The following is a 14,064-nucleotide window of genomic DNA, read 5'->3' as shown; positions in this document are numbered from 1 at the left end:
TAAATGGTGGGCCATTAGCTAAGTTAATAAACATGAAATCAACACATGACAGACAATAAGAGCATTACATATGCTAAATATTGTCATTAATATTACTATTGACATTATTCCATTATATTAAGCTGTTATCTTCATTATTATCCCTCTTAATTGTGTTTTTAATTCTTAATATTGTTCATTAGCACAGTTTCAAATACATATATGAGAAGTCTGAAACTACCATTGGATTGAGCAGTTCCTTTTCCACACTTACTGTTGCAGTTACAGATATACTATATTTCACTATAGGTTCTCACAAATCCTGTTTCGATGCTTGATGCAATTTACATATAAAATAAAATACATTAACTCTTGTTTTTCTACCTGATGTCTTGTAGCCAGGTGTCCATTTTGCATATATGAGTTAACAATCTTTGCACACTGTTAAATACCATTGTTTTGTTCTAAGAGGAAAAAAATTTCCACCTTTTTAAACAAGAAAATAGGACTTTATATAAATAATCATGTGTGCAATCTTTCAAAATGTAAGCTGATTTTGAAATTAGATTAGACTACAATCATTGGAACACAAGTATCTACACATGCATTTTTTACTGTTTTACTAGAAGTCAGCTAATATTGCAAAGTGACAGCTTTAAAAGTTATTTTTACCAGTTTGTTTACTGTAGCAAGATATCTTGAATTACAACAAAATCCTGGGAAGTAAGACCAAATAATATCTGTTATAGAAATACCCTGCTCTTTACCAACTCCCACCTTCACGCTTTCAAAATCATAAATAGCTCTCTTTTGTGACTGACAAAATAGGGAAGAATTGTCAACTGAGTTTCTGTAGTGTATCTCTGGGTCCACTGTCTGGTCATTCTGTCATGTTCTGCTTTGTTGGTCATGTACTGAGTGGCAATAATTCCCACCAAGGGGTCAGCAGTATTGCAGTCTGTAAGGAGTGATCAGATAGAGAGGAGGACTTTTAAGATAGGAAATGGTGGGCTCCAGATGTCTTTCAATATGTCCAAACAAAAAACTCCTTGTCTATGAATATTACAGTGGTAAATTCTTGTACAAAATGTAATCTTTGGAGACTGGAAGAAATGTCCTGGTGTAAGAGTGATGTCAAGTTAGAATACACCACCTTCATACACAGATGTTGGAAGCCCAAGAGTCAATCTATATTCAGAGAGGTTGTCACCTTTGGTACCAGGGCTGCAGTTTTGTGGAGAGTCTAAAGTGATGTCAGCCAGCTCCTGATCATCTTGGCACTGATAGACGCTTCAAGACTTTTTTTTTTTGTTTTATCATGCTGATTTTACTCTTCTTCTCTGTGGGTATGCTGGCTTCATTCTCAGTCTGCTGGTTGGAGGATAAAGATGAGGAGAAGCTGGTGCTGGCACACAACAGGCGGCTTCATACTGGTCTTGCAGCTGCTGCTGGGCTTGCAGGTGGGTCTGGATCTGGTGTTTCATTCTTGCTGGGAATAAATTGGGTTTTTCAGGTTTCTTACATATTTTATTGATTTGTTTTCACAATAAATTAATTTTCAATCTTTCATTTAAAAGAAAAATATATACTTAATATTAATTTTAAAATAAGCTGTGTCTTTCTGTTTTTAAAAATGCTATTTTATTTTGTGTTTTCTTTAGTATTTCATCTAAAATATGCTTTTTCTTTAATATAAGGATCTGTCTTAGTCAGGGTTTCTATTCCTGCACAAACTTCATGATCAAGAAGCAAGTTGGGGAGGAAAGAGTTTATTCGGCTTACACTTCCATACTGCTGTTCATCAGCAAGGAAGTCAGGACTGGAACTCAAGCAGGCCAGAAAGCAGAAGTTGATGCAGAGGCCATGGAGAGATGTTCCTTACTGGCTTGCTTGCTCTGGCTTGCTCAACCTGCTCTGTTATAGAACCAAGATTACCAGCCCAGAGATGGTCCCACCCACAAGGGGCCTTTCCCCCTTAATCAGTAATTGAGAAAATGCCTTACTGTTGGATCTCATGGAGGCATTTCCTCAACTGAAGCTCCTTTTTCTGTGATAACTCCAGCTATGTCAAGTTGACACAAAACTAGCCAAAACAATTGACTCCTTGTCAACTTGATATACAAACACATCACTAATAAGCCTCAACCCTTAATTTCTTATTCATCCCCAAGATCTAAACAGCTTTAAAAGTCCCACAGTCTTTACATATTAAAAGTCAACCCCTTTAAAATGTCCAATATCTTTTAAAATCCAAAATCTTTTTACAATTAAAAGTCTCTTAACTATGGGCTCCACTAAAATAGTTTCTTTCTTCAAGAGGGGAAAATATCTGGGCACAGTCACAATCAAAAGCAAAAAATCAATCTCTAACCATCCAATGTCTGGGATCCAACTCACAATCTTCTGGGGTCCTCCATGTGCTTGGGTCACATCTCCAGCCATGCCCTTTGTAGCACACGCATCATCCTCAAGGCTCTAGATGCCTGTACTCCACTGCTGCTGCTCTTGGTGGTCATCTCATGGAACTGGCATCTCCAAAACACTGCATGACCCCTTCAGTCCTGAGCAATCAATTGCAACTGAGGCTGCACCAATGGCCTTCCATGGCCTCTCACAGTGCCAAGCCTCAGCTGCTCTGTGTGACCCCTTCATGCCTTCAAAACCAGTACCACCTGGGTGACCCTTACACATTACCAAGTCCTGCTGCAGCAGGAGTACAACCTTGGCTATCTCTGGAACACAGCCTCTTTGTGCTTTCAGAAAACACTTCCCAGAAGATGTCACCTCAATGATGATGGTCTCTTCTTAATCACAGCTAATTTCTTAGCTCCAGCTAACCAGCATCAATAGTCCCAGTAATGCAAAAGTTTCACTTTCGTAGTTCTGGTATTTGTTAATCACAGCTGATTCTTAGGCCCCAGCTAACAGGAACCACAGAATCTTCCCAATCAAAATAGCAATGACCCTGAAAAGAGTCTTTAATTTTCTCTCTGAAGTTTCACAAGCCAGACCTCCATCTTCTGCAATGTTCTCAACATTATCTTCCAAGCTCCCACACAACATCTGACAGAGCTCTTAACAACAAATGGATCTTCAAGCCCAAAGTTCCAAAGTCCTTCCACAGTCCTCCCCAAAACATGGTCAGGTTGTCACAGGAATATCCCACTATGCTGGTACCAATTTGTCTTAGTCAGGGTTTCTATCCCTGCACAAACATCATGACCAAGAAGCAAGTTGGGGAGGAAAGGGTTTATTCAGTTTACACTTCCATACTGCTGTTCATCACCAAGGATGTCAGGACTGGAACTCAAGCAGGCTAGAAAGCAGGAGTTGATGCAGAGGCCATGAAGGGATGTTCCTTACTGGCTGGCTTGCTCTGCCTTGCTCAGCCTGCTTTCTTATAGAACCAAGATTGCCAGCCTAGAGATGATTCCACCCACAAGGGGCCTTTCCCCCCTTGATCAGTAATTGAGAAAGTGCCTTACAGTTGGATCTCATATGGAGGCATTTCCTCAACTGAAGCTCCCTTTTCTGTAATAACTCCAGCTGTGTCAAGTTGACACAAAACTAGCCAATACAGGGTCATTTATAGTGTTCACATTAGATTTCCAGTTTCTAATCATAAACAGAGGATTTTATTTCCATCATTCATCCTCTTGTACTCTCCCTCCTCATCTTTCCTGTTCTCTTTTTCTGCCTTTCCCTCTCTCTCTCTCTCCTTTCCTTGTGCTTCTGAGATTCAAATCCAAGCTTTGTCATATTAGGGAAACGTCTTATCACTGAATTGTAACTCCAAATTTATTTTCTAATTTAATCCTTGATTCAAACATGGATACCCACAGTGATCAAATTTATACCGTTGGAAAGTATGCCCATTCTTATCGCAAAACACACATGGATGGAAAGCATTTTTTAACTGCTCTCAATATCCCCACATTATAAAAATAAAAAATGGTTTATATTTGGATTTTGTTGTTTACATTGCATTATCCTACATAACCTTATACTCAAGACTTTGGTGGTGTTTTGTTTATGGATAATTATTAAAGATTTACTTTGCCAACATATACAAAAGTTCCAAGAAAGAAATTATATCTTCAACTGAACCTTCTGTGAGGCTGAACAAGTGATAGGAGCCTGATAAGCTGTCTCCTCAAAGGCTCTGCCAGAGCCTGACAAATATAGTCAGATGCTTGCAGCCAGCAATTGAACTGAGAACAGGGCCCCAATGGAAGTTCTAGAGAAAGGACTGAAGGAACTGAGGATGTTTGCAACCCCACTGGAAGAACAATATTAACTAACTAGACCCTTGAGAGTTACCAGTGGCTAAACCACCAAGCAAAGGGTACACATGGAGGGACCCATGGCTACAGCTGCACATGTAGGAGAGGATGGCCTTGTTGGGCATCAGTGGGAGAAGAGGTCCTTGGTCCTGTAAAGTCTAGATGCCCTAGTGTAGGGGAATGCCAGGGCGGTGAGGCAGGAGTGAGTGGGTGTGTAGGAGAACATCTTCATAGAAGCAGGAGGAGTGGAGATGGGTTAGGGGGTTTCCAGGGGTGGGGAAACTGGAAAATGGGATAACAGTTGAAAAGAAAATAAAGAAAATATCCAATTAAAAAAACTTTAATAAGTGTAGAGAATTTTGTCTGTTGCAGGTTTAGAGCTCAATTACAATTCATACTAAGCTATCTTTAGCCCTCTAAATAGCCATTCTTTCCTACCTTTATATTTGACCTAATATATTGTGATGTAATAGTTGCTACTTCATTTTGGAATGTCTTAGCAAAATTATACTTTGCCAACCAGAATGCTAAAATTGCCATCTGATAGCATGTGAAATTTTAACACGAGTTTCTTTGCTTTAATTCAACCTACATATTTAGTATTTCGACCAAAGCATAGTCCACAAGTCTTCTCTTTACATAGCTAAGTTTATAGCTGCCTACTGGGCATTGACCACTTTTCCTAGAGCAACTTATGTGGGTCTAACAGTTGATGCTTTTTTTCCACCTTCATTTAAATTTAATTTCTTATGAACTTTTCAAGCCTAACAACTGCAAAATTTATTTACTGGCTAGCTGTTTAGATTACTATGGTCTTCCCTCTGATCTCTGTAATTTCCCAAGCTCATATAATAACATATACAGGTACTATGCCAGAAAATATGTCCTTTTTTCTTTTACCAAAACCGATTATTACAAGACATTGATTGGAGCAGAAAGTGTGAACACATATACACTCATTTAAAGACATGTAGTCACCTGAATTCAGGAATTCCGAATAAAATCAATAACTTATGTTATGTAAATTTATTAGGTAAAGAGTATTAAACAGATTATAATATAATTCATATGCTTTTTATATGTTCAATAGCTAGACAATATGTTATATGAAGGCTATTTTACTTTAAATTTACTGTTGTGTTATTGAATTGAATGTTGATTTTTATTCAAGTGCTATCTGCTTTCTTTTCCACAACTGTTTGAGGTACCAGGCATTATCAGTCATTCTTTGTTAATCTAAACTTCAGCAAGGATATCTTGAGAATGAAAGATTTTGAACAGCTTTGAGGCACATGTTTATATTTTTAATGAAGGCTCTGAGTTGGAAGGGGGTTCATTCTGAGTAAAATACAGAGACATTGGAAATACCAAATGGACCTGAACTCCTTTTTTTTTCAGAAAAGCATTGCAAATACAGGTTGTTTAATATAAACTGAATAATTTATGTTTTGACATTTTCAAATTGTCTAGGAACTTTCAGAACTGAATAACTCATCATACTTTTTTTTCTCAATGTTCTTTATAGAAAAAGAACCTTCCTGACTGAAATATGGACATGACAGTAGAATTTCTCCTAAGAAGAATACAAACAAATTTACAATCAAGTAGTTTCCAGTATTTTAAACAGATAAATTCCAGACATAGTTGCAAATAAATACATATACTTGTAACTATCTAACAGTTATATATTACCTATAATTAGATTGATAAGTAAGAAATGAATGTCAAAACAATTTTTGAAGTAATAGAAAAAGTTTTATGTTTAACTTTTAACATTCAGTTTCTTAAAAAATTTATGTATTTTGTGTATTGTAATAAGTTCCTCGTGAAAGCCAAACCATATGGCATCAATCTTGCTATTTTCCAGACTATGAAAACTGTTAAAATATTATGACAAGAGTGGCTATTATCAGAATGGTTTGTATATATTTGTTTAATAACCCTTCACTTTAGTTGCTATAGATCGTGAGGCAATTTTATATGTCAAACCTTTTTATCAAACAGTAAAGACAATTGCTTTTCATCTTTGAAAATTTTGGACAATTCATAAGATTATATGCCTCTTTTTCATTAATTGTTATTGTGTGCATACACACAAATATATATACTTAGTGAAATAAAAAATAATAAAATATTTAATAGAAACATTAAATCACTAACATGTGTTAAGAAATACATCAAAAGCAGGGACTGAGTTACCTTGGAAAACGCATCTCAGGATAATTTATGAGGGCTGGGCATTACTTAATTCTGGGGATTTCATCTCTGTCTCTTCTGCACAAGCTTTAGGACCCAACATGTCGGCTATATAATTTTTTTAGAATATAATAAATCGTAAATTTCACCAGAACCACCAACAATCATTTAAAATACACTATTTCAAGTGTTAGTAAAGAATTGTCATTCTAACTATTATTATAAAATAATAGGTGAAATGCACAACAGTAGGGAGAGGGAACTCGTAGAGCTCAACTCCAGCAGGAAGACAGGGCATCAAATGAGGGAGGGGGTTGCCACCCTACAGTCAAAACTCTCACCTATACTTGCTCCTGTCTGAAAGAACTTCAGGGATGGAAATGGAGAGGAGCCTGAGGAAAAGAAGGTCCAGCCACTGACCCAAAGTGGGATCCCCTGCTCAAGGGAAGGTGCCAAATAGTGACACTATTACTGAGGCTATGGAATGTTCATAAAAAGGGACCTAGCATGACTGCCCTCCAAAAGACCCAATAAGCAGCTTAAAGAGTCAGATGCAGATATTTGTACCCAACCAATGAACAGAAGCTGCTGACCACTGTTGTTGAATTAGGAAAAGGTTGAAAGAAGCTGAGGAGGAGGGTGACCCTGTAGAAGGACCAGCTGTCTCCATTAATTTGAACCCCAGAGATCTCTCAAACACTGAACCACCAACCAAGCTTCAGGGGAGGAATTTGATGAAGACATTCTATTTAATGCTAAGTGTTCCTAGGTCTCTTTCTACATAATGTTTTGCTGTAAATCTCAGTATTTGTTTCTACCAGCTGTATAAGGAAGCATCTCTAATAATGGCTGAGTAAGGTTCTGATATTTAAGTGTAACAGAATATCATAAAGGGTTATTATATAATCATTATTTTTAGAACAGTAGTATTTGCCTTTAACCAGGTTTTTGAGGTATCTAATCTCGGGTTCGTAGTCACCGAAACAGTGTGTGGGTTACAATAAATGGAGTGGGCCTAAGTCAAATGAGATACTGGTTATTCCAACAAACTTGTACCACCATTGTCCTAGAATAAATTGCAAGAAGGACAAAATTATTAATCAGAGAATTTCTGACTGCATTAGTGTTGTATATAAATGTACAAACATATGAATCTTATAGTTCATACAGTAGGATTACATGCTACTTATCAAATGGCCCTTAATTTTAAGTGTCTCTCCCAGTTTTCTTTCCCTCATCTCCTATTTTCTCTCCCTCCTCATTTGATACACCAGTTTGATCACTGAAATAATTTATTACTATGTCATTTACTTTTCCTATAATATTTATCTTTCCCATCCTAGACCAAGCCAGCTCAATTAATCAACAGAGTCTTGAAGGAAGGAGTGAGGATTAAAGAAAGAAAGAAAGAAAGCCAACTAGATAACATTATACTATGATTCCAGCAAATAATGAAGTGCTTTATTTTTTTTCCAGTCTGCTTTTATATCATTCTAGGTATATAAAAAATAGGGTCAGATCTAGGTCAAAAACAAATTAGTTAAGGAACAAGCAAGACATAAACAAAGGTGCCATGATTACTCTATTCAGGGACTTTATAAGATGATCAAGATACAAAGGATATATTCCACAGCTGTATTCATCTTGAGCCTAATTTCTAGTTCTAATCCAAAGTAAATATTCTTGCCAATATCCGTAAAGCAGCATCAGCAGCTCTCCACACTTCCTAGTCCCTTTTCTGATAACTATCCTCTGAGATTCTATGAAATATAGGTTGGTTATGATTGACGTAAAACTAATGTGCATTTATAAGTGAAAACATACAAAATCTGTCTCTCTGTGTCAGGTACATCACTCCATACACTTTACTCTAGTTCAATTCCTTTAACTATGGATTTCATTTTAGCAGCTGAGTAATACTTCATTGTGTTTAGCTACTTTGCTGAAATATTTGTCACCAGTAGCATTTTATTGGTAGACATTTTATGATCACTTATGTATCATAGCATCTTTAAGTAGAGGTACCTTGGCTTTTTCTTAATTTGTGTCCTCTTGATTTCCTTTGGTTGTCTTATTTCCCTAGCTAAGGCTTTAAGTATTATACTAAATAAATATGACAATTTATTTCCCTTATTTTAGGCAATTGTGATTATAATGTCATTTTCTTGTACATTTTTCCTGCTATCATTGCTCTTGTCAAAGGGACAGATAGCCCATATTTTAGTCTCTACCAGTCAATGTTTTTGTTATTGTCAAATTTTTCTCTTTATTTTTATCTTTTCAATTTTCAACTATAAAAATTTTATACCTTAAAGATAATAAAATATCATTTTGGAACAAATTTGACTAAAAAATCCAGTTTCCTCTTTTTGCTTGATATTGTTATAAACAATAGAGCATAATTCTGAAATATTGTAATACCTATCTTTTCATGCTATAAATATAACATGTACAAAGTTTGTAACATTGATCTCATACCTTCAGGTAATGACCCCTCAAATGTCTTCTTAAATAACGGTTGAAATAAAATACTCATAATAAATAAGGTAATAGAAAGAATGCATAATTAGGATTTTATATAAAATAATGCAACTTGTATTAACTCCTTGAACTTGCAAAGGCCAGTTTTTATTTTATGAAATATCACACTAGGAAAATATGGATAAGTATCAGAAGCCACCAGCTGACTGCCATATGAGTGATTATGAATTCAGTACCTCCAGTTCTGGCCATGCTTTGAGTTCATTTGACAATATAAATTACTGTTTTATAGGATATATAAACAAATAGCAAAAAATAAAATTAGAATAAATATCTTGAGATTGAGAGAACTCAGGGAAATTATTTTCACATGCAGAGACATGATTCTCTTTAAGTTTTTTATTTATTTAGTAATCATGGGAGACTGGAGATTAAATTCATTTCAGGAGGTAGGACATATGTTGTACATTTACTGACCATAATTTCTCTCTGTACAGTGCCACAGATCATGAACACCAGGTTTAAAAGTCATAGTAAAGATTAAAAAGAAAGTAGTTATTTTGAAATAGATCATGGTATTCAACGAATATATAAAAAAGTCTATGTTAATGGATTTAAATTTACGTTGTATTCCTCACCAGTGATTTTCTTTTCAGAAATCTTCATATCAACTGGCTCAATAAAAACCTTAAATAAACTAGCAATATGGTAGCATTTCACTATTGCTTCTGACACTGTCTTATAGTAGAGAATTTATATTCATCATTAGCTTATATTAACTTGTTAATTCAGCTGTGTCTCTTCTTTGCAGTATTAATTGACTAGTGATCTGAGTATGTCCGCATGAGTTTTAAAGATAATGGTAAAAGCAAACATTACTTCAAGGATAATGTGCCACCAATCACCTAAGCACTATATAATCAGACTAAAAAAAAAAAGTAAATTTAAATCCAAATTTAAAAAAAATCTATTTCACACGTAAAAGAGATTTCAAAATTTAACAAAAATGGTTGCTATATAAATTTTAACTTAACCACTTTTGAAATAAATAATAGTTGATATAAGTGCATGACTTAATCTTTAAGGGAAACTTGGCACATTCATAAAGCTGTCCATACATTAATTGAAATAGCAAATGTTTACCTTCAGTCAACTACTGACTTTATCATGGTCTAACAAATTAGGATTTACCTATTGTCACTGGTAATGGCACACAATGATTGCAGCTGCAGTATTTTGATGGCAGGGGAAATGTGGCTGTCTCAGAAAACACTACATCTGCATGGTTGATGTTAACACTTAGGTATTTTATAGCTGTAATAAAATTGACAATATATGCACAAACATTCCAGATTTTAAGGCCAAGCAAGATGAAACTACTGTGATTCAGGGGCACAGATTCAAAATGCTTGGCAGAGCATTTGCAGGAAGTATGTCCTATTCACAACACAAGCTAGAGATTTCTGATGTTGAAAGTTATTCTTCCCTTTACTGGATATATGTAGCACATACTTTGCCACTGGTTCCATATCAAAAAGATCAATTTGGTAATTTGATACTTATTCAACAAAAGAGGTAGACAATTTGAAACTGAGTATTTTGAAAGTCACATTGAAAATTCAGGAAAATATTATGGATAAATGGTATAAAATCCTTTTCATTGTCAGGCAGTGGTGGTGCATGCCTTTAATCCCAGCACTTAGGAGGCAGAGGCAGGCAGATTTCTGAGTTTGAGGCCACCCTGGTCTACAGACTGTGTTCCAGGACTGCAGGATAGCCAGGGCTATACAGAGAAACTCTGTCCTGAAAAAAAACTAAAACAAAACAAACAAAAATAAATAATCCTTTTCATCAACCATAGTTATTCAATGAAGCTTACTCTTAGTGTTGAAAAATAATTCCAAATGGAAAGCAACCATCCCATCTTTTGGTGTTTTTTCCTTACTCCACTCCAAGTACATTGAACTTTCTTCCTGATCCTGCTTGGTGAATAGTTACTTTTTTCATGCTATGTGGCTTATAGAGAAAGCCCAGGTATAAGATTAACTAATTATAGCATATGCAAACAAACTAGTGGATTTTCAAGACCAATTTATGTGAAGGAATGGGGAAATTCATTTTTCACCTTATTTGTATCAGGTTGAGAGAACTACTTAATATATCTAATCTTTCTATAGCTGGGAATACAGAAGTACCTAAGTATTGTCCACCTGTATTTGATTCTTTCCTCTTAGAACTGATATTTCTTCATAGGAGCAAAAAATTTGGGAAATCCATTTAAGGCTGAATAAATTTCAATATAAAGTCAAAAGTTTGTTTGCTCAAAAAAATGTAAAACACATAGTTTCTTTTATCTTTACCAAGAAAGCAGTTTCCAAATGCAATTTTTTCTTGTTTACAAATACAACATAGTTGGTACCAAAGACTGTCTCAGACTCTGATAGCCTCTGTAGATAACGATAGTTATCCTGAAATAAAAACATAGTTAACAAGAAATATTTGAAAGTCATTCAAAATTGGTTTTTAAGATAGTCATGATTGAAAATTGTATCATAAACTTTCAATGAGCATTTCAACCAGGGAAAAACATAGGGAGCAACACAGAAGAAAAAAAAAGTTCTATTTTATTAAAATCAGAAAAGGTGCCTATAACTACATGATGGATTCACTTTTCAAATATTAGCAAGGAAAGGTTGTTTGGCATTTTTCCTATTAGCTATTTGTAATCAAATTAGATACCCCAGCTAGCATTCTCTAGCTTGTGATCACCACTTTTCTGAGTCTCTCTAATGTCCCCTGCCCCTTTCTGGCCTCTTTAAAACACAGAGCCTTTAATTGATTTCTTTTCTGGGCAGTGCTTATGACTCTACCTGGAACTATTTTCCCAGTTTGGATTTTATCCAAACATTGAATGCCAATTACAGTAGTAACTTTATAGGGGGAGGGGTTCTAACATTACATTTTATTAACAAGCTGCTGGCTCTATTCTGTACAGGTTTTAAAGTGATTCTAACCTGACGAGTCTATTAATAACCAGATAAATACCCCATTACTTGCCAGCTGAGTCTTGCTTTGTTCCATGTGTGTCATTGGGGAAAGACTCTTGGTTATGTGCTCATAGTCCTTCCTGCCTAATGGTGACCTCTGTCTTTCTCCCTTTAACTTCTTTCTCATTGTCCCTATCTGAGATCCCTTCACGGGATTGAAGTTGGGTCTAACTCTCTCCTCTGCCCAGTTAGAAGCTCTGGCTTTACATCTACCAATCAGAGATTATTTGGTAGCATTGTTTCCAGCACATTGGTAAATACAATGCCCATGTATTTGCCCAGACTGCAAACTGATCATGTAGTATAACACTCAGCATTTGAATACACAGTGCTATATTCAGACCAACCACTAAAGTACCTATATAAAGTAAATAGAAGAAAGATTTGAGTAGAAAGCAAGTAAGCCTGGTATTTTTCATGAGTTCTAGTATGTGATTTGGTCAGGGTATGAGACAATGCAAAGTTATTAAGCCAGTCAGGCTAGGTTTTCATGTGACACAATATGTAAGAAAATCTCTTTTCAAGAATTGGAAAGGAATATAGAAAATATTTCTGAGAAGCTCATTGCTTTCAAATTGATATGCATGCAATTACCACTACCATTAAAGCACATCTTGCTATTCATTATAAAATTATTCTAATTCATCTTGCCATATTTTGTTCTTTATAAATGATGACAACATCTGTTTGACAAACTGTATCACATAACACTATTAGAAATATTTCAGTCCAGAAAGATGAGGGGCATCTTAAGGATATTCCAGAGACCTAGGATAAAGGAGGCTACCAAGAATCAATGGGGGTGCCCTTAACTAAGACTCAAAGCAGTAGGGATATAGAACCTGAAGAAGCCACCTCATATAGCAGCAGGAAACCCAGTGGAGAAACACACACAATATTTTCAACCCAAAATTCACATTGCCAAAGAAAAGAAAAGAAAAGAAAAGAAAAGAAAAGAAAAGAACAGAAGAGAAGAGAAGAGAAGAGAAGAGAAGAGAAGGGAAGGGAAGGGAAGGGAAGGGGAAGGGGAAGGGGAAGGGGAAGGGGAAGGGGAAGGGGAAGGGGAAGGGGAAGGGGAAGGGGAAGGGGAAGGAAGGGGAAGGGGAAGGGGAAGGGGAAGGGGAAGGGGAAGGGGAAGGGGAAGGGGAAGGGGAAGGGGAAGGGGAAGGGAAAGGGGAAGGGGAAGGGGAAGGGGAAGGGGAAGGGGAAGGGGAAGGGGAAGGGAAAGGGAAAGGGAAAGGGGAAGGGAAAGGGAAAGGGAAAAAGGGAAAGGGAAAGGGAAAAAGGGAAAGGGATAGGGAAAAAGGGAAAGGGAAAAAGGGAAAAAGGGAAAGGGAAAAAGGGAAAAAGGGAAAAAGGGAAAGGGAAAGGAAAAGGAAAAGGAAAAGGGAAAGGAAAAGAAAGAAAGAAAGAAAGAAAGAAAGAAAGAAAGAAAGAAAGAAAGAAAGAAAGAAAGAAAGAAAGGAGAGGAGAGGAGAGGAAAGAGGAAAGAGGAAGGAGGGAAGAGGGAAGAGGAAAGAGGGAAGAGGGAAGAGGAAAGAGAAAAGAGAGAAAAGAGAAAAGAGAAAAGAGAAAAGAAAGAAAAGAAAAGAAAAAAAGAAAAGAAAAGAAAAGAAAAGAAAAGAAAAGAAAAGAAAAGAAAAGAAAAGAAAAGAAAATCAACTAGGGATGGGTGATGGGGATGGGAACAGAGACTGAGGCAATGGCCAAGCAGTAACTATTACCATCTCCACTAGACATCCATCCATATAAAAGCGCCCATCTCTGACACTATTAATGGTGCTCTGTTATGCTTTCAGACAAGAGTGTAGCATGGGTGTCCTTTGAGAGGTTCTACTCAGCAGCTGACTCAGACAAATGCAGAGACCAACAGACAAACAACTGAATGGCACTTAGAAAATCTTATGGTCTGAGACAAAAGGATGGACCATCTAGAGACTGCCATATCCAGGGATACATCCTATAATCTGCCTCCAAACGATGACACCATTGCATACACTAACAAGAGTTTGCTGAAAGGACCCTGATATAGCTATCTCTTGTGAGACTAGGCCGGGCCCTAGCAAACACATAATTGG

The 14,064-nt window shown here is 36.3% G+C and overlaps 1 pseudogene; it reads right to left on the bottom strand.

The window, feature by feature from the left end:
• Positions 1 to 758: 758 nt before the first annotated feature.
• LOC110312328 (ubiquitin-conjugating enzyme E2 E1-like) lies at positions 759 to 2,421 on the bottom strand (annotated as a pseudogene).
• Positions 2,422 to 14,064: the final 11,643 nt, after the last annotated feature.

This window comes from Mus caroli, unplaced genomic scaffold, assembly GCF_978045245.1.
Source record: "Mus caroli unplaced genomic scaffold, Mus_caroli_1 scaffold_18, whole genome shotgun sequence".
NCBI lineage: Eukaryota > Metazoa > Chordata > Mammalia > Rodentia > Muridae > Mus > Mus caroli.
The sequence above is the reverse complement of the archived record's forward strand: the minus strand, read 5'-3'. Positions and strand labels throughout refer to the sequence as shown.